The 22,073-nt window shown below is 35.5% G+C and overlaps 1 long non-coding RNA gene across 5 annotated transcripts in view; it reads right to left on the bottom strand.

Moving 5' to 3' along the window:
• The window catches only part of LOC309635282, a 290,386-nt gene that overhangs the window by 95,861 nt on the left and 172,452 nt on the right, over positions 1-22,073 (bottom strand). For all 5 annotated transcript variants that reach the window (XR_014248715.1, XR_014248716.1, XR_014248717.1 and 2 more), the window contains one exon: positions 14-98. This is a non-coding gene — a long non-coding RNA (uncharacterized lncRNA). The remainder of the gene's footprint in view (positions 1-13; positions 99-22,073) is intronic.

Raw genomic sequence — 22,073 nt, 5'->3', positions numbered from 1 at the left:
AGAGGCAGCTTACCTTTTGACATTTTCAGTGTCAGGAAGGAAACCAGTTACCTCTAATCAGAGACTTTGGTATTTGGTTCAATTCAGGAGCTAACCACCTACAGGAAATGAAAAGACAGAACACAAAGTCTGTTAAAGCAGGTTGTTTTGATCTTCAGTAAAACTCTGTTCCAGTACCCTGGCATTCTCAACTTTATTGAATGTGAGGGTTCATAATGAACACAGCATGTTGACGTCTGATTTCAGTAAGGAAACTCCACCTCTTTCTCTCTGCTCCCTATTTTTGTGTTTGACAAGAAGCTCTTCCTTCTGTAGATAAACTCATAAAACTTTATCTGATATGGCACAAGGTAAAAGTTTGAATGAATCACAAAACATTTAGGCTTTGTGGCAACCAACCAAATTTCATAAAATCTTTCCTCAAACAGCTTACAGTATGCACTGTAAAGTCATTTATCCAGCAAGTATCTATGGAATATTTATTTGTACCTGTACATAGAATTTTTTTTAAGTGCAAGAAAGGAAAAAACAATCACAAAATATTCAGCACCAGCAACCCTAAAGTTTTAAATTCCATGGGCTTTGAGGTTTGATTATTTAGCTCAAGTTGTAGGTCAGATAAGAGACATTTTGGTCAAAGGACTTATTATTTTAGATATTTTATCTCCTGAGTAATATTGGTGATATAGAGACTCCAGGAATGTATGGTCAGGGAAGGTGCAGAGACCAACATCAGAGCTTGTTGAGAGGCTGGAGAAAGAGCTATAGCGAGAGATTAAATAAACTATTCCCCAGACCCCTGTTTGTCATTTACATTAATGACCACTTGCCCAAAGAGCAGGGAAAGGGGCTTCCCTGGTGGTGCAGTGGTTGGGAATCTGCCTGCCAATGCAGGGGACACGGGTTCGAGCCCTGGTCTGGGAAGATCCCACATGCCGCGGAGCAACTGGGCCCGTGCGCCACAACTGCTGAGCCTGCGCGTCTGGAGCCTGTGCTCCGCAGCAAGAGAGGCCGCGATAGTGAGAGGCCCGCGCACCGCGATGAAGAGTGGCTCCCACTTGCCGCAACTAGAGAAAGCCCTCGCGCAGAAACGAAGACCCAGCACAGCCATAAATAAATAAATAAATAAACCCAAAAAAGTTAAATAAAAAGAAAAAAAAAAAAAAAAAAGAGCAAGGAAAGAATTGACTCAAATAAAGCCTATTTAGCATGTCTGTTCATCAATCAAACATTTACTTGGTTTTTCCCATGCACCAAACACTGTGCCAGGTATGGGATCTGGCAATGACTACCAAGACAGCCCCTAACAGGAGCAAATACTCATTTCAAAGCCACTGACCTAAAATGGCTCTTTTTTTTTTTTTCTGAAAAATGTTAACAGCTTCTTTTTTTCCCTCTAGTTTTTAATCCAATGAACATTTCATTAATTCTTTATGGTTCTGTCATTTAGATGTTTGGCTTCTGAACTAAGGCCATTGAAAGAAGGTTAAGAGACCATTAAGACTGATTAGGATAAAATACTAGCAAGGTCCTTTAGGTTTTTGTCTACTGAGATTGTACCATGAAATCCTCCTCAGGGACATCTGTCTAATAACTACAACTATTTACTTCTAATTAATTTTTTAAAAATGTTTGGTGTGGCATGACTGGGGCTGATGGAGCAAGGGGAAAGTTAAAAGTTTTTGCCCCATTTTTAGAATTCATTTTTTCCCATTTCTCTCTTTAATTAAATGAGTGCTAATATCTAAGCTACATGCCCTTTTTGACCTTAGTCTTTCTAATTGACGAAAATCTTAGCTGTGGGAAATGCAAGAATTATGCACATTTCTCTCAGGTCTTACCCTTGAGAAAATTTTACAAGGTTCTCCTTGCTCCTCCCTTACTTTATACCATCCAGTATATCTGTGATTTCAAGAACAGCCCTGTAATTTGAAATTTAGTTTCTAAATTTCAAGAGTGACTTTTCAGCCCATCTGCTTATTGATTTATTGTTAACCTTTTAGTTCTGGAATAGGGTTTTAGAGCTTAGTTTCATTGGAATTTATCTAGTCAATTCCATTAATTTATGCTAAGGTTGTGAGGATCTTTTCTGAATCACACAATTTGTTTCAGTGGAAACCAAATGGGAAGAGGTTTCCAGACTCCCATCAGTGTTCTTTTTGCCACATCTTTTTAAAAAAATAAATTTTACCTTCATTTATTCCTTCTTTTTTTAATTTATTTTTTAATTGAAGTATAGTTGATTCACGTTTCAGGTGTACAGCAAAGATTTAGTTATACATATATATATTCTTTTTCTGATTCTTTTCCATTACATCTTCTTATTCTGGTTTTAAGATGCAATATTGTATATAAATAATAGCTGAGCATTTCTTAAATAAATATTTCTGATAATAACCAGCAAAGGAAACACTGGAACCCAGCTGGTAAATTTCATGAGGAGACATAATGCCTGACAAATCGAGACAATGAGAGAAAGAAAACAAGAGTCCTCTCAGTCTCTCTTGATCTCAGTCACTTCTCAAGAAAAAAAATTCTCCTCTATCTAGGCTTGTTTCTTCTGAAGACCACAGCGTCCGTGTGGAATTATCTCAAATACCGGATTGTGGATAGAAAAACTCTCTGAGAAACAGGTCGAAAGTACAATCTTGATGTTGCCATGGTATATTTTAATAGCACCCCTGAAATGGGTTAAAGAACATACAGTTTGTCTGATTGCACTTACATGGAACTCCAAAGTCATTTTGGTAACAGAAACTGATCTAACCTGTTATTAAACTCAGTGTCTATTTTTTTTTAAGGGATAAAAATTGCTATGGTAAGAACTTTAAAATTCAAAAATCTATTAATGAACCAGTCCAACAAAGCCTAGTAAAATGAAGGATCTGTATCTTTATTCATGCATCTTGATTCAAAATGAATATATCTTTAATCTTTTATGGTTATAGATAGAAGGAAAAAATTTTCTGCATCTAAATGTACTTGATGAAAAATTAGATATAAATATTGGCATATGTCTTTAAAATTGCATTTCTCAGGGAAATATCCATTTAGCTCCTGAGAGGTTTTTGGGAACAAAATTGATACAAAGGAAAAGATACCAGGGCTTTCTAAATTAAAAGTATCTGATAAATAATGTTAAAAGATTTTTGAAAAGTCCAACATAGTAAAAATGGTACAGATAAAATTGGAATAAAGAAATAATAAGGGCTTCCCTGGTGGCGCAGTGGTTGAGAGTCTGCCTACCAATGCAGGGGACATGGGTTCGAGCCCTGGTCTGGGAGAATCCCACATGCCGCGGAGCAACTAGGCCCGTGAGCCACAATTACTGAGCTTGCGCGTCTGGAGCCTGTGCTCCGCAACAGGAGAGGCCGCGATAGTGAGAGGCCGGCGCACCGCGATGAAGAGTGGTCCCCGCTTGCCGCAACTGGAGAAAGCCCTCGCACAGAAACGAAGACCCAACGCAGCCATAAATAAATAAATAAATAAAATTTAAAAAAACAAAAAAGAAATAATAAAAGAAAGTAAATTAGCTAAACTGTCAAGCTTTCTTAATTTATTGAAGGAAGTGTTTAGGGGATTAAGTGTGGATTCTTACATGCTCATACTTCAAGGTGAGATAATGTTGGCATAACCATTTAGGACCTCCCTCAGTCTTGTCACATTGTTTGGCAAGCTTCAGGTGCATGCTTCTGTGGTACGGTAGTATCTTCTCTTTGGATATACTTTTCATCTCAAAACAATGTATAAACATTACGCCTCCAGTTCTAGGAGATCTTGAGGTACAAAGTAAAATCAGAATGGATGTGATCATGGAAATATCCACAGTGAGGCCTTAACATCTACAGTTAACTATGTCAGCCTCAGACTTCCTGCTGTACTATCCACCGTTTCACACAATTCAGCCAGCGGACTCAGTCAAAACCTTAAGGCTCATCAGAATAAATTAATGAGTCATCATTAACAAATGGGCAGAGTATGTCCCTTTTTTCCTCACTGGGGTAAAATAACGCTCCTGAGTACTTCTGGAGTAAATGTATATCAACTATTTAGTCTTTTGAATTACTAAGACCATCAATAATAATATACGTACTTAGGGAAGACAAGAAATTTTCAGAGTTCTGGGTTACTACTTGCCAAAAACTGTAAAGAAATGATTTTTCATATATTTATGAAGAAAAATTAATTGACAAGCAGACTTTTTTGTGATTCTTAATAATAATCACAGTTTTATGTGTCTGATGGGATGAGGCAGTTAGAGATGCAATCCCAGTGTTTCTGTCCACATGTTCATAATTCAATGAAGGTGTTCAGAGAAAGGCCTTTGTTTTGCCCTTTCTTTGAGTTCAGAAGCTCACACTGTGCACAATAATATTTTTCATTCCTACCAGGTGATATAATGATAAGAATATGTTTAAGATCAGCAGCTGAGACGTTAAATGTAAATACAATGTGTTATTAACAGAAGCCAAAATACCATTCAAGTGACTGGGGGAAAATAGAAATTCATCAGGCATCAAAATTCCAAATAAGACCTCCATATTAATCAGTGCTTATTTAAATCATATTAACTAATTTAATAAACTAATATTTTCCTTTGCTTTTTTCTATTAATTTTTAAAACACTTAACACCTTTATTGGACTAAAATTTATATAATAAAATTCACCCATTGAAAGTATGCAGCCTGATGATTTTTAGTAAAATTTAGAATTGTGCAAATATCATCATAGTTCAGTTTTTTTTAGATAACTTCCCTCACTCTAAGAAGATCTCTCGTGTCTGTTTTCAGTGAAACCTGCTCCCACTCCCTGACCCAGGTACCACTGATGTAGTTTCTGTCTCTACATTTTTGCTTTTTCTAGAAACTTTATGTAAAAGGTGTTATAGGCAGAAAAAAAGCCTCCTCAAAATGTCCACACCCTAATCCCTAGACCCCGTAAATGTGTTACCTCACATAGCAAAAGTGGCCTTGCTCATGTGACTAAGACCTGTATATAGCTGGGGAGGCTATCCTAGATTATCTGGGTGAGCCCAATCTAATCACATGAGTCCTTAAAAGCAGAGAACCTTTCCCAGCTGAGTCAAAGAGACACAATAATGGAAGACAGGTTAGAGAGATGCACTGTGAGAAGGACTTGACCAATCATTGCTTGCTTCAAAGATAAAGAAAAGGGGTCATGAGACAGGGAATGCAGGCAACTGCTAGAAGGGAAAAGTCAAGGAAACTGATTCTCTTCTAGAGCCTTCAGAAAGAAACAATACCCAAATCAATATCCAATATAAAATAATCAAGTGACGTCTTTTGAGAGGATTGCTAATTATTTATTGACAGCATATAACTTAAGCACCATTTACAGCCTTAAAAAACTGGAGTTGTCTTTGTTGACACTCAAAATGGTAGAACCCAGAGAGGGTGGACAACATTTTAAATTTCTACTACTTCTTTTTTCCCATGGGACCAAATAATAAAGATTTTCTTCCTTTTAATTTCTGTTTTGCTGTTGTATCAACATCGCTGGTCTAAGAAGAATCATTTAAAAATTTGTGTCAGTGAAACAGACATTAGCTACTTGTTAGTACACTGCTTTTGCACAGTCTGTATGAACAGGTGAATTTTCTCTAGTGCTGAATCTTTCCATTTAGTCAAACCATTCCAAAATATGAGTGAAAATGTCAAAATATGAATATTCCTACTTACCTTGGACTCTGAAAAGAGTCAATATGGAATACTTGACATTTAGCCTAATTACCATAATTTCAATAAATCATGTAAGAAAATGTCGGTGAACCCAAGATAATATTCTTTTTTCCTAGTAGCTGGTTTGTTTTCTCCAAATCTCTATTTATGGGAAAAGATTTGGAGTTCTCTCATTGTCAATTTATACTTGAGTTGAGTTATGTAAATATACAGAAGAATATCTAGACATCTAAAATAATGGGATTTTGTGCTTGGTCTAAATTCAATTCATCTATTTGGTATATGAAGTTATATCTTGTTAGAATTAAAGAAAACAATAGATAGCCCATTTACAGACTTTTATTTGTATAAATTATAAGAGAACACCTCTAGAAATTGTTAAACCACACATGTCATTGGGTAATAACCCATCCTGAAAATAATTTTTTCCTATGAAGGTTAATTGCTGAACTTTAGTTTTTGCTAATATATCTGCCACTAGATGAGATGTGTCTGAATATACTACCTAGAGTTCAAGGCAGAAGTTTTTGTGCTTGAAAATTTTTTAAATTAATAAATCTAGGTTTATTTCATGAAATAAAAATGTTTTGAATCACCTTTAATCAGACTAAAAAGGTAAAGACCAAAGTACAATATATTCAATACTGAGATTAGCTCAGATTTGTGCTCTACAGACAATTCCATTTCTGACTATGACATCAGTATGCATTTGGGAATTATAGTAATTGCCACCATAAGATTAAATTCAAATACTCTTAACTCTTTACTGACTGATCCTTCATTCATCCTTCTGTATTTTTTTATATCCAAACTTTTATTATGTATGTATTTATGAAAATTAATCCTACCATTTGTTACCTTATTTTTAGGTGTAAATATATAACACTTATTTTCAAAAATTTTGTTGGAGAAACCGATTATAAGAACAGAAAATTAGAGGCTATTTGCAGCACTATCTACTGGTCGTGAAATTTAAAAACTAAATCCCCATTATGTTAGTGGCATGTTAATTATTCACAAAAATTTTTTTAAATAATTAATAGATTTCAAAAAATATTTTATGAGTATCTTTGTACTATTTATCACTAACTTTTGCTTTTTGGTTTTAGTTTTGGTTTTGTTTTGCTTTTCATAAGAGAGTACAGATATCAATTGAATTAAACTTTCTTACATGTTACTTCAAATTATTTAAAATAGTATCTGATGGGAGTTCGTTATTCATGAAGACACTATGTAAAATTGACAGCACAATCCAAAAATAAGGTTGTTTTTATTACTACTACTTTCATTTATTACTTAAATTGACCCATCTTTAAAATAGCCCTGCTTGGGCTTCCCTGGTGGCGCAGTGGTTGAGAATCTGCCTGCCAATGCAGAGGACACGGGTTCGAGCCCTGGTCTGGGAGGATCCCACATGCCGCGGAGCGACTAGGCCCGTGAGCCACAACTACTGAGCCTGCGCGTCTGGAGCCTGTGCTCCGCAACAAGAGAGATCGCGACAGTGAGAGGCCCGCGCACCGCGATGAAGAGTGGCACCCACTCCCCGCAACTGGAGAAAACCCTCGCACAGAAACGAAGACCCAACACAGCCAAAAATAAATAAATAAATAAATAAATTTAAAGCTTCATGGTCAAAGAAGCAAACAAAATAAAAAACATGTTTTCCCTTTGTCATCTGGGCATTTGCACAGGCTGTTCTCTTTATAAAAAAAAAAAAAAAAATAGTCCTGCTTGAGTTGATTCCCAAGTTTGTCACTTGAGTTATAATAAAATTTTATCTTTTACTTTTGTAAAATATTATGCTGTAAATATATAAATTTATGTGTCACTCAGTACCTGGGACAAGTAATACAGGAAGAGTGTCATCTTTCATTAAGTGAAAAGGGACACACAATAAAAAGTTAAGAGGCGAGAGCCTGAGTGCTTAGAACTGTGGAAATCTTCCCACACCTCCCCAAGTCCAAGAAAATCCAAAATTTCTTTGAGGACTCTATGCTATACACCATATTTTAACTTCTATTTATATGGGGAGGGGTTTATTTACTTTTAAAAAGAAAAGCAAAGAGAGAAGCAATATTAGGCTTTGTCATACTGTATCCCGATTTTGCATTACTGTACTATTTTCCAATATTTTGTCATGACAGGGGGAATCACAAGTGAATATATCTAGCTATAAGAAAGTGCTAATTTATCCAAACTGATTGAGTTTTTACCTCATGAAATCGGTGACTTTTCTTGATTGCCAAGGAGATAGTAACTTCAAATGGTGAATTTCTTCATACATATGATTCTATTTTGAGTAAAGATTTGGAGATTATACTATAGTTCATTGAGGTACCCAGAGATTTCTAACTTTTTCTTTCTTAGTCACATTTAAAGTATATAGTTTGGGATGGAATGAAAATATGTAGTTATTTTAATAAAAGCTAGGAAGTTTCTCTTTGCAAAAACAGCATTAGTGGCATAACCCTTTTTACCCCCCTATGGTAACATGCTTAGACTTCAATAAAAATGAGAAATGTATATAAGTATTTATTTCACAAACTGGTGGGTCAAACTATCACAAGTTCTAACAGTATACTTTCCTGTTTTCAATATAGCAAAATATAATTTTCCTAGTTAGCAGGTTAATGAACATCTCTTCTGATAATGCAGTGTCAGTTGCTGTATTCACTGTGGGTGGCTGAGTTTAAATGGACTTTTTTCCTTGTGTCTTAGATGACATGGGCTTTGTTTGTCTCACCTGGCATCCTGAGAAGTCTCTGTGGCATGACTGTGTCTCTGCCTTTCCAGCTCATTCTTTTCTTTAATTTTTGATTCTCTAAAAAGTCAGCATTCACATTTCCCAATGTCTTCACCTTGACTTGCTCAAAACATTGAGTGTTGTAGATAATACTAGTAAGTGTGATTTTATTGCTTTCTTTAACTGTTTTAGGTTTTCTGTTTCCTTTTTTAACTACCACAAATAATGTATTGAATATATATGCACTTACATTTTAGTAGAATATAAAAACAGAGAAAAAGGACAGTTTGCTTTTTGGATTCATCATGAGAATTTTCAAAGTCATTATTTTTTAAAAAGTTTCTCAAATGTAGTGAATAATAGCATATGCTCTCTTTTGAGCATACTCAAATCTGAATTTGAATGTCAAAGTCCAGTTTTTGGTTCCTCTATAATTTTCAGCAAAATTCCTAGGTAAAGTTACAAGCCAATAATCAAAGGGAATGAGGAGATTATGTGATATAGTATCCTTTATTTGTTTCAGAAAAATTTGGTATTGTTTAATTCACTAACCATCCTGGCTTTTCCTTTTAGTGATTTAGTGGCCTTGAAATAATTTTAATCCTATTGAAGACTTTATGTATCAGTCATGAATTAATCCTACTAAGATGACTTATAATTTTTAATACATGTGGACATTAATGAAAATTTGCACATCAGGAAGTTTTTCGTCAGAAAAAATGGGTTCACTCTCTTTCATAGTTATTTGTGATTCTATGTGTGATTGTATGTGCATTTAGGCCTACTTATATATCATCTAATTTTTTAATAGATGAGATTATCATTAATTTTTCAACTAAGAGGACTTAATTTGGAGTTTAAAAATACAGATACTAATGAAAAATAGGGTTGTCATCTGGATTTACTGGGGAAAATTGCAGTACCAAAATTACAGGCACTGTACTTTATAATTCCTGGTATTGTATACTTTTGAGGGTATCCTGATATACCATTTGGCTTCCTTATTTTACCTTCTTGTTTGCCAAGACAAGTCTCAGTGAGGTTGAAAAAAGATATATGGGGCCAAATAATACAGTGTGGTTAAAAAACATTTGCCTCATGTAAATATAGTTTTGGTGAGAGAATATCTAAGATTTGCCTCTCCAACAATAATACCATGTGATCTTGGAAACCTTCTGTTATTATGGCTTTAATTTATTTAAACATAAAATTTTATGGGCTTAATCAATATTGTTAAACATAAGATGATCCTTCACTCAAGTTGTTAGTTTGGAATTCTTTGTAAAATGAAAAGCCAGCAAAGTAGTGTTTGGTTTCAATATAACATTTTCTTCAAGAGGATTGTAGCAGAAATAGTTGTTTAAAAGAAAAAAAAATCCTTAATATAATAAGCGGCATCCTAAAGAGATTGTTCTCCATCATGTTGTAACTCATTGACTATTATCGAGAGAAAGATTTTCCAAAGGTATGATGTTATACATATTGCAGTCAGTCTTTGCTTGAATCTTGTGTCTACTTGCTTGTAATAAATTATAAAGCAGCTGTTGCAATGACCCTGTTCCTTCTCATCTTTTGCGTTGTGGTCGAGGCTTGTAAGTGAAGGTTTTCTTCCCTACTTGATTTAGCAATGCTCTTGCAGATATGTTACATAAGGTGAGCTTGCTGAAACTGGCTAGTCAAGGACGATTGCACGACTTGTGAGTGTTTTGTGTATCCACTCACAGCTCGTAGCTACAAAACAAATTTTGTTTTCAAGTTTCATATAAGACCCAAGTTTAGAGTTCCTGGAAAATAATTCACATTACTTCTTGGGATGCTTCTATAATTCCTAGAATTATATTTTTGATGGCCGTCACCTTTATGCAACACTCTGCCATAATGCTGATCTTATTTTTTTTTATTATCTGCAAATTTCTTTATTAATGGATTTCAGACCAGAGAAAATGACTCATCAGAGTTAACAGAGGAAGAAAAACATGCAGTCTCCAATCCTGTTTCTCTCATTTCTGTTTTCCTCTTGATGATACATAAGAATGCAAATTATTGAAAATATTTTTTGATCCTTAAATAAGAAACCAGGAGGAAAAAATCCCCAGGCCATTTATTATCCCTATTTATGTAACATGCAATGTCAATTAAGTCTCCCCAAACAATCACAAAGGTAGTTATTTAATTATAATTTTGTTGCCTTGTTAGCAGACTTCTTTGTGTCATTTGCTTCTTTTTTAATTTGAATTTTATTTTATTTTTTATACAGCAGGTTCTTATTAGTTATCTATTTTATACATATTAGTGTATATATGTCAATCCCAGTCTCCCAATTCATCCCACCACCACCCCACCACCCCCCTTGCTTTCCCCCTTTGGTGTCCATATGTTTGTTCTGTACATCTCTGTCTCTGTTTCTGCCTTGCAAACTGGTTCATCAGTAACATTTTTCTAGATTCCACAAATATGCATTAATATACAATATTTGTTTTTCTCTTTCTGACTTACTTCACTCTGTATGACAGTCTCTAGGTCCATCCCCATCTCGACAAATGACCCAATTTCATTCCTTTTTATGGCTGAGTAATATTCCATTGTATATATGTACCACATCGTCTTTATACATTCGTCTGTCGATGGGCATTTAGGTTGCTTCCATGACCTGACTATTGTAAATAGTGCTGCAATGAACATTGGGGTGTTTGTGTATTTTGAATTATGGTTTTCTCTGGGTGTACGCCCAGTAGTGGGGTTGCTGGGTCATATGGTAATTCTATTTTTAATTTTTTGAGGAACCTCCATACTGTTCTCCATAGTGGCTGTATCAATTTACATTCCCACCAACAGTGCAAGAGGGTTCCCTTTACTCTACACCCTCTCCAGCATTTGTTGTTTGTAGATTTTCTGACGATGCCCATTCTAAACAGTGTGAGGTGATACCTCATTGTAGTTTTGATTTGCATTTCTCTAATAATTAGTGATGCTGAGCATCTTTTCATGTGCCTCTTAGCCATCTGTATGTCTTCTTTGGAGAAATGCCTATTTAGGTCTTCTGCCCATTTTTGGATTGGGTTGTTTTTTTTTTAATATTGAGCTGCATGAGCTGTTTATATATTTTGGAGATTAACCCTCTGTCTGTTGATTCATTTGCAAATAGTTTCCCCCATTCTGAGGGTTGTATTTTCGTCTTGTTTACAGTTTCCTTTGTTGTGCAAAAGCTTTTAAGTTTCATTTGGTGTCATTTGTTTATTTTTGTTTTTATTTCCATTACTCTAGGAGTTGGGTCAAAAAAGATCTTGCTGTGATTTATGTCAAAGAGCGTTCTCCCTGATCTTCTGTCATAAAGAGATGGCAATGGTGTTCTTACACTGTTAGCATTCATGGCACAACATTTCTTTTTCTATCATTTATCAAGGATTAAAGACCCCAGAGGAGTCATCAGGGTAGAAGTGGAGATTTGTCCTCACACAATCCCAGGTTAAAATTCTATTTCTGCACTATTTTTGCTAAAAGGACAAGTTTCTTAAACTTCTTTAGCTACAGTGTTATCATGTATAAAATAGGGCTAAGGACAGAGGCCAAATAAATAATGATCTTAGGTCTCTACCTCAGACTATCTAAAATGAGGCTGATTTGTAAAAAGCTGAGCAAGAGGATTAGAACAGCAGTGAAAATGTATATAACTTATGTCATGAAAGATCCATGAAAACATCCTTTAGAAACAGTAACTCTCTCACTTATGTAGGATAACTTGTAGTGTCCGTAAGGTAGGCAAAAAGGCAGATGTTATTTCCTTTACTATCAATAGAAACCCTGGGATGGGAGGTGAGGTGGGTGTGATTGCTGAATCTTCTATCTGCCTATATTTACCAATTTGTGAGTGTGTGTGTGAGAATATATGTGTATGGTGTAGGTGTGTGGAGATGTAGCTGTGTAGGTGAACTGCTAGGGTTTAGGACTCAAAGTGACAGTCACTTGTTCTGTGATCTAGACACTTAATTGTGGTTTCCTCATATTTAAAAGTGGGTAATTTCTGAGTCCCATGTCAGGCTTCCAAACCTGGGGGTCTGGAAATGGGAGGGGGAATTCCTAGAGAATCAGGCTTTGAAGGCTAGCAGGATTTGACTGCAGGACTTCGACAGGACTGGGGGAAACAGAGACTCAACTCTTGGAGGGCACGCACAAAGTAGTGTGCACTTCAGGACCCAGGGGATGGAGCAGTGATGCCGAGGAGACTGAACCAGACCTACCTGCTAGTGTTGGAGGGTCTTCTGCAGAGGCGGGAAGTGGCTGTGGCTCACCGTGAGGACAAGGACACTGGCAGCAGAGGTTTCGGAAGACCTCCTTGGCGTGAGCCCTCCCAGAGTCTGCCATTAGCTCCACCAAAGAGCCCAGGTAGGCTCCAGTGTTGGGTTACCTCAGGTCAAAACAATCAACAGGGAGGGAACCCAGCCCCACCCATCAGCAGTAAAGCAGATTAAAGTTTTACTGAGCACTGCCCACCAGAGCAACAGGCAGCTCTACCCACCACCAGTCCCTCCCATCAGGAAACTTGCACAAGCCTCTTAGATAACCTCATCCACCAAAGGGCAGACAGCAGAAGCAAGAAGAACTACAATCCTGCAGCCTGTGGAATAAAAACCACAATCACAGAAAGATAGACAAGATGAAAAGGCAAAGAGCTATGTACCAGATGAAGGAACAAGATAAAACCCCAGAAAAACAACTAAAAGAAGTGGAGATAGGCAACGTTCTAGAAAAAGAATTCAAAATAATGATAGTGAAGATGATCCAGGACCTCAGAAAAACAATGGAGGCAAAGATCGAGAACATGCAAGAAATGTTTAACAAAAACCTAGAAGAATTAAAGAACAAACAAACAGATGAACAATACAATAACTGAAATGAAAACTACACTAGAAGGAATGAACAGCAGAATAACTGAGGCAGAAGAATGGATAAGTGACCTGGAAGACAGAATTGTGGAATTCAATGCTGTGGAACAGAATAAAGAAAAAAGAATGAAAAGAAATGAAGACAGACTAAGAGACCTCTGGGACAACATTAAATGCAACAACATTCGCATTATAGGGGTCCCAGAAGGAGAAGGGAGAGAGAAAGGACCAGAGAAAATATTTGAAGAGATTATAGTCAAAAACTTCCTTAACATGGGAAAGGAAATAGCCACCCAATTCCAGGAAGCGCAGAGAGTCCCATACAGGATAAACCCAAGGAGAAACATGCTGAGACACATAGTAATCAAATTGGCAAAAATTAAAGACAGACAAAAATTATTGAAGGCAGCAAGGGAAAAATGGCAAATAACATACAAGAGAACTCCCATAAGGTTAACAGCTGATTTCTCAGTAGAAACTCTACAAGCCAGAAGGGAGTGGCATGATATACTTAAAGTGCTGAAAGGGAAGAACCTACAACCAAGATTACTCTACCCAGCAAGGATCTCATTCAGGTTCGCCGGAGAAATCAAAAGCTTTACTGACAAGCAAAAGCTAAGAGAATTCAGCACCACCAAATCAGCTCTACAACAAATGCTAAATGATCTTCTCTAAGTGGGAAACACAAGGGAAGAAAAGGACCTACAAAACCAAACCCAAAACAATTAAGAAAATGGTCATAGAAACATACATATCGATAATTACCTTAAACATGAATGGATTAAATGTTCCAACCAAAAGACAGAGGCTTGCTGAATGGATACAAAAACATGACCCATATATATGCTGTCTACAAGAGACCCACTTCAGACTTAGAGACACACACAGACTGAAAGTGATGGGATGGAAAAAGATATTCCATGCAAATGGAAATCAAAAGAAAGCTGGAGAAGCAGTACTCATCAGATAAAATAGACTTTCAAATAAAGAATGTTACAAGAGACAAGGAAGGACATTACATAATGATCAAGGGATCAATCCAAGAAGAAGATATAACAATTATAAATATATATGTGCCCAACATAGGGGCACCTCAACACATAAGGCAACTGCTAACAGCTATAAAAGACGAAATCGAATTGTAACACAATAATAGTGGGGGACTTTAACACCTCACTTACACCAACGGACAGATCATCCATAATGAAAATAAATAAGGAAACAAAAGCTTTAAATGACACAATAGACCAGATAAATTTAATTGATGTTTATAGGACATTCCATCCAAAAAGAGCAGGTTACACTTTCTTCTCAAGTGCACACGGAACATTCTCCAAGATGCATCACATCTTGGGTCACAAATCAAGCCTCAGTAAATTTAAGAAGATTGAACTCATATTGAGCATCTTTTCTGACCACAATGCTATGAGATTAGAAATAAATTACAGGGAAAATAACGTAAAAAACACAAACACATGGAAGCTAAACAATACGTTACTAGATAACCAAGAGATCACTGAAGAAATCAAAGAGTAAATCAAAAAATACCTAGAGAAAAGTGACAATGAAAACACAACGATCCAAAACCTACGGGATGCAGCAAAAGCAGTTCTAAGAGGGACGTTTATAGCTATACAAACCTACTTCGTAAAACAATAAAAATCTCAAATATAAAATCTAACCCTACACCTAAAGGAACTAGAGAAAGAAGAACAAACAAAACCCAAAGTTAGCAGAAAGAAAGAAATCATAAAGATCAGAGCAGAAATAACTGAAATAGAAACAAAGAAAACAATAGCAAAGATCAATAAAACTGAAAGCTGGTTCTTTGAGAAGATAAACAAAATTGATAAACCATTAGCCAGACTCATCAAAAAAAATAGGGAGAGGACTCAAATCAATAAAATTAGAAAGGAAAAAGGAGAAGTTACAAGAGACACCGCAGAAATACAAAGCATCCTAAGAGACTACTACAAGCAACTCTATGCCAATAAAATGGACAACCTGGAAGAAATGGACAAATTCTTAGAAATGTATAACCTTCCAAGACTGAGCCAGGAAGAAATAGAAAATATGAACAGACCAATCACAAGTAATGAAATTGAAACTGTGATTAAAAATCTTCCAACAAACAAAAGGCCAGGACCAGATGGCTTCACAGGTGAATTCTATCAAACATTTAGAGAAGAGCTAACACCCATCCTTATCAAACTCTTCCAAAAAATTGCAGAGGAAGGAACACTCCCAAACTCATTTTATGAGGCCACCATCACCCTGATACCAAAACCAGACAAAGATATTCCAAAAATGAAAATTACAGACCAATATCACTGATGAATATAGATGCAAAAATTCTCAACAAAATACTAGCAAACAGAATCCAACAACACATTAAAAGGTTCATACACCATGATCAAGTGGGATTTATCCTAGGGATGCAAGGATTCTTCAGTACACTCAAATCAATCAATGTGATACACCATATTAAAAAATTGAAGAAGAAAATCCATATGATCATCTCAATAGATTCAGAAAAAGCTTTTGACAAAATTCAACACCCATTTATGATAAAAACTCTCCAGAAAGTGAGCATAGAGGGAACCTATCTCAATGTAATAAAGGCCATATACGACAAACCCACAGCAAACATCATTCTCAATGGTGAAAAACTGAATGCATTTCCTCTAAGATCAGGAACAAGACAAGGATGTTCACTCTCGCCACTATTATTCAACATACTTTTGGAAGTCCTAGCCTCGGCAATCAGAGAAGAAAAAGAAATAAAAGGAATCCAAATTGGAAAAGAAGAAGTAAAACTGTCATTGTTTGCAGATGACATGATACTATACATAGAGAATCCTAAAGATGCCACCAGAAAACTACTAGAGCTAATCAATGAATTTGGTAAAGTAACAGGATACAAAATTAATGCACAGAAATCTCTTGCATTCCTATACACTAATGATGAAAAATCTGAAAGAGAAATTAAGGAAACACTCCCATTTACCATTGCAATAAAAAGAATAAAATACCTAGGAATAAACCTACCTAGGGAGACAAAAGACCTGTATGCAGAAAACTATAAGACACTGATGAAAGAAATTAAAGATGATACCAACAGATGGATAGATATACCATGTTCTTGGATTGGAAGAATCAATATTGTGAAAAAGACTGTACTATCCAAAGTAATCTACAGATTCAATGCAATCCCTATTAAATTACCAATGGCATTTTTTACAGAACTAGAACAAAAAAATCTTAAAATTTGCATGGAGACACACAAGATCCCAAATAGGCAAAGCAGTCTTGGGGGAAAAAAGCGGAGCTGGAGGAATCAGACTCCCTGATATCAGGCTATACTACAAAGCTACATTAATCAAGACAATATGGTACTGGCACAAAAGCAGAAACATAGATCAATGGAACAAGATAGAAAGCCCAGAGATAAACCCATGCACCTATGGTCAACTAATCTATGACAAAGGAGCAAGGATATACAATGGAGAAGACAATCTCTTCAATAAGTGGTGCTGGGAAAACTGGACAGCTACATGTAAAAGAATGACATTAGAACACTCCCTAACACCATACACAAAAATAAACTCAAAATGGATTAGAGACCTAAATGTAAGACCGGACACTATAAAGTTCTTAGAGGAAAACATAGGAAGAACACTCTTTGACATAAGTCACAGCAAGATCTTTTTTGATCCACCTCCTAGAGTAATGGAAATGAAAACAAAAATAAACAAATGGGACCTAATGAAACTTCAAATCTTTTGAACAGCAAAGGAAACCATAAACAAGATGAAAAGACAACCCTCAGAATGGGAGAAAATATTTACAAATGAAACAACTGACAAAGGATTAATCTCCAAAATTTACAAGCAGCTCATGAAGCTCAATATCAAAAATACAAACAACTCAATCCAAAAGTGGGCAGAATACCTAAATAGACATTTCTCCAAAGAACATATACAGATTGCCAACAAACTCATGAAAGGGCGCTCAAAATCACTAATCATTAGAGGAATGCAAATCTCAACTATAATGAGGTATCACCTCACACCAGTCAGAATGGCCATCATCAAAAAGTCTACAAACAATAAATGCTGGAGAGGGTGTGGATTAAAAGGAACCTTCTTGCACTGTTGGTGGGAATGTAAATTGATGCAGCCACTATGGAGAACAGTATGGAGGTTCCTTAAAAAAGTAAAAATAGAATTACCATATGATCCAGCAATCCCACTACTGGGCATATACCCAGAGAAAACCATAATTCAAAAAACAGATGCATCCAAATGTTCATTGCATCACTATTTACAATGGCCAGGTCATGGAAACAACTTAATGCCCATCAACAGATGAACAGATAAAGAAGATGTGACACATATATACAATGGAATATTACTCAGCCATAAAAAGGAATGAAATTGGGTCATTTGTTGAGATGTGGATGGATCTAGAGACTGTCATACAGAGTGAAGTAAGTCAAAAAGAGAAAAACAAATATCATATATTAATGCATATATGTGGAACCTAGAAAAATGGTTCAGATGAACTGGTTTGCAGGACAGAAATTGAAACACAAATGTAGAAAACAAACGTATGGACACCAAGGGGGAAAGCAGCAGGGGAGTACGGGTGGTGGTGTGATGAATTGGGTGGTTGGAATTGACATGTATACACTGATGTGTATAAAATTGATGACTAATAAGAACCTGCTGTATAAAAAAATAAATAAAATAAAATTCAAAAATTGAAAAAATAGTGGGTAATAACAAGTTCTCTATAAGAGTCAGCAGATTATTATAAAAATCACATGAGATAAGTATATGCAAGTGATCTGTAAACCATAAAGTACCATAAATGTGATAAACTCTTATTTAAGGTGTGTATATATGTGTTAAAATAGAAAGTAAATGCTTTCAACATATAGATGGCCAAAAAGCTCATGAAAAGATGCTCAACATTGGGACTTCCCTGGTGGTCCAGTGGTTGAGACTTCGCCTTCCAATGCAGAGGGTACAGGTTCAGTCCTTGGTTGGGGAGCTAAGATTCCCATGTGCCTTGGAGCCAACAAACCAAAACATGAAACAGAAGCAATATTGTAACAAACTCAATAAAGACTTTAAAAATGGTCCATATCAAAAAATCTTTAAAAAAAAAAGATGCTCAATATCACTAAGTATTAGAGAAATGCAAATCAAAACTACAATGAGGTATCACCTCACACTGGTCAGAATGGCCATCACCAAAAAATCTACAAAAAATAAGTGCTGGAGAGGGTGTGGAGAAAAGGGAACCCTCTTGCACTGTTGGTGGGAATGTAAATTGGTACAGCCACTATGGAGAACAGTATGGAGGGTCTTAAAAAGTAGAAGTAGAGCTACCATATGATCCAGCAATCCCACTCCTGGGCATATATCCAGAGAAAATCATAATTTGAAAAGACACAAGCACCCCAATATTCATTGCAGCACTATTTACAATAGCCAAGAAATGGAATCAACCTAAATGTCCACTGACAGATGAATGGGTAAAGAAGATGTGGTACATATATACAATGGAATATTACTCCGTCATAAAAAACAATAATGCCATTTGCAGTAACATGGATGGACCTAGAGATCATCATACTAAGTGAAGTAAGTCAGAGAAAGGCAAATATCATATGATATCACTTCCATGTGGAATCTAAAAAGATGATACAAATGAACTTATTTACAAAACAGAAACAGACTCACAGACTTCAAAAACAAATTTATTGTTACCAAAGGGGAAAGATGTGGGGGAGGGAGAAATTAGGAGGTTGGGATTAACCTATATACACTACTATATATAATATAGATAATCAACAAGGACCTAATGTACAGCACAGGGAACTCTACCCAATACTCTGTAATAACCTATGTGGGAAAAGAATCTGAAAAACAATAGACATATGTATATGTATAACTGAATCACTTTGCTGTACACCTAAAACTAGCACAACATTGTAAATCAACTATACTCCAATATAAAATAAAAATTAAATAAAAAAAGAAAGCAAATGTCTTCAATGCCCACCATTTTCTCTTAACTTTTTTTATTATAAAATGAAGCACAAATAAATAAAACCTCACAAAATCAGTGTATAACTTAACGTGTCATTATAAACACCCTTGTAAACACCACCCAGATCAAGAAATAGAGCTTTACCAGATACCCCAGAAGCTCCTCTATGTGCCCATCCCAATCATAACCTTTTGTGGCCCCCTAAAACTAACCACTACTCTAATTTTTATGGTGATCACTTGCTTGGCTTTCTTTATAGTTTTATCACCAAGTGTCCATCTCTAGACCCTATAATTGCATTTTATCCATTTTTTAAGCAATATATATTTTAAGTCTCTATTAATCTACTAGTTCCCTCCTCTATTCCTTTCTCTTTCTTTCTGTTGAAGAATCCAAGTAATTCACACTGGAAATTTCCCACAGTATGAATTTCATTGACTGGACACTCAGGGTGGAGTCAATATGGTTTCCCCTGTCCTCTGTGTTTCCTGCAAATTGGCAGCTGGATCCAGATGCTCAATCAGAATGTTTACCCTTTTGGCACGACTATAGTTAGTGTTGGGTTTGTTCGTCATTGTCTGGTTGTCTCTCTTTCTGGATGTTATCCAGCCATTGATGCTCAAAGCCTGGATCCATTAATTCACATCATTAAATTGCATTTATTCAAATTCTATAATTTTATTTTCATGTATTCATTTAAATACTTTAAAAAAGCTATGTTTCCTCTCATATACTATTTGTTCCCCCAGTGGTATAGTTTATACAAATAAGGCTTGTTTGTTTACCTTTTATGCACCAGTTTTCAGGATAATGAATTGCAAGTATTATCCTTTTTGAAGCTCAAACTGATTCATGGAAACTTGACTGGTTGTTTCCTAAATTCTTTGGCATGATATTAGTAGTCTTTGATAGTTCCAAATTCATCCTCTACATTTCCTCCTTCAAACCTGTAATTAACAATTTCTCTTTGAAACATTGGTTTCTTTAAATGGGAAATGATATTTCAAAAGAATAATCTGGGTGTCAAAAGCTTGTGATTTTTTTTTTTCTAGGCCTTTTCAATGGACAGGACTGGAAAATGTATGTATATGTATTTACACGTATATTTAAATGTATGTACATAAAATCTCATGACTTAATACTGATTCTTTCAATGCATATTTAATACTAATGAGTTTTTACTTAACCTCTTATAAGTAGACTCATTTCTTCAGTATTCCACACCAAATGTTCTGTTCTTAAGGACACAGGGGATGATAGAATTAGTATATCTCATAATAATTAAATTGCTTTTTTCTACACACAGAACATCCTCAGAATAACAATATTCCGTATGATTCATGAGAATAGGTAATTGTTTTACATATGCTCTCCCCTGTCATCTACTACTTTTTAAAAATCGTTGTACTATATTTACATTGTCAGAGAATCTAGCTATTACAAATGCTCTCTCTCTTTTAACTCTCATTTAATTTTGGTTCTCCAAGTAAATATTTATTTAAAGATACATTTTCTTTCCTTCATTTCCTTAAATATGTTGTTCTATTTTCTCATGGCATGAAGCATCGCTGTCAAAAAATCTGATGAAAATTTATTTTTTCCTTTTAATGACGTTATTTTTCCCTATATGTTGTCATTTTCTCATTTTCTTCACAGTTCATTATTTTACTACAAAGTGATTGATAGTGGTTATTCTAGAGAATAACCAATAACCCTTGATTTAGGCTTTGTGGGACCTGAGGCAGAGAAGCCATCTGAACCTATAAGAATTCTGACCTATAGGAGTATAACAATAAATTTGTGCTATTTAAGCTACTAAATTTGTGGTAATTTGTTACAGCAGCTATAGAAAAACGTATTTATACAGAGGCTTTGTATTCAGCTACTAATTGAAGTTGCTACTCTCAAATTGGCCCACTGTCCTTCAAAATGAATACTCTTGGCTATTTAGAGATTCTCCTGGACTCAGGTCCATCGAATGTTCAGTTGGCTACTTCTGCTTCTTTTCATCAAGATGCTGATACAATCCAAGTCTTTTAGCTGAAATAAATTTGCTCCCTGCAGCTTGTATTTTGCGGTTCTTAGGGATATCTTGTAAACTAGTTTCGTTATTAGTGTTGCCCAGAGGTTTTCATTTTTGTATTTAGTTTCTCTATTTTTTTATGGGGATTCAGAGAGATTAAAAGCTATGCTGCTGCCTTCTTCCCAGAATCTGTCTAACACTACTGTTCTCTTGTTAGTCTATGACTATTACCCAAAACATCATCTCCTTTTATGAATATTCTATAATTAACCTCATCTGATCTATGCTTGCCAAGAACTGCTGTCCTCATCTCTCTCAGTACTTCTGAATTCCATTACTACATATACTATACTATGTGGGCATGTGCCTATTAATATGCTACTTTGGAAGTGCCACTTGATTATTCCTGCTGAGTGATATTTAGTTTTCCTTGGCTGTAGACAATAACCATATTCACTATATTTTAGTCACTTTCTGGTTGCACTTAGGATGGTACCAAACACCCAGTAAGCATTTTATACATTTGGTTAAATCTGTGTCTAATGCACATAATGATTTTTCAATAAGAAAATCCAAAAGAATTCCAAGAGAAACAACTAAAAAGCTGTTATAACCAATGAAAACATTTTGTAATGGTCAATGGAAAAAAAAAGAAAAATATACA

This window comes from Balaenoptera borealis (assembly GCF_965194805.1).
Source record: "Balaenoptera borealis genome assembly, chromosome: 9".
NCBI classification, from domain to species: Eukaryota; Metazoa; Chordata; class Mammalia; order Artiodactyla; family Balaenopteridae; genus Balaenoptera; species Balaenoptera borealis.
The sequence above is the reverse complement of the archived record's forward strand: the minus strand, read 5'-3'. Positions and strand labels throughout refer to the sequence as shown.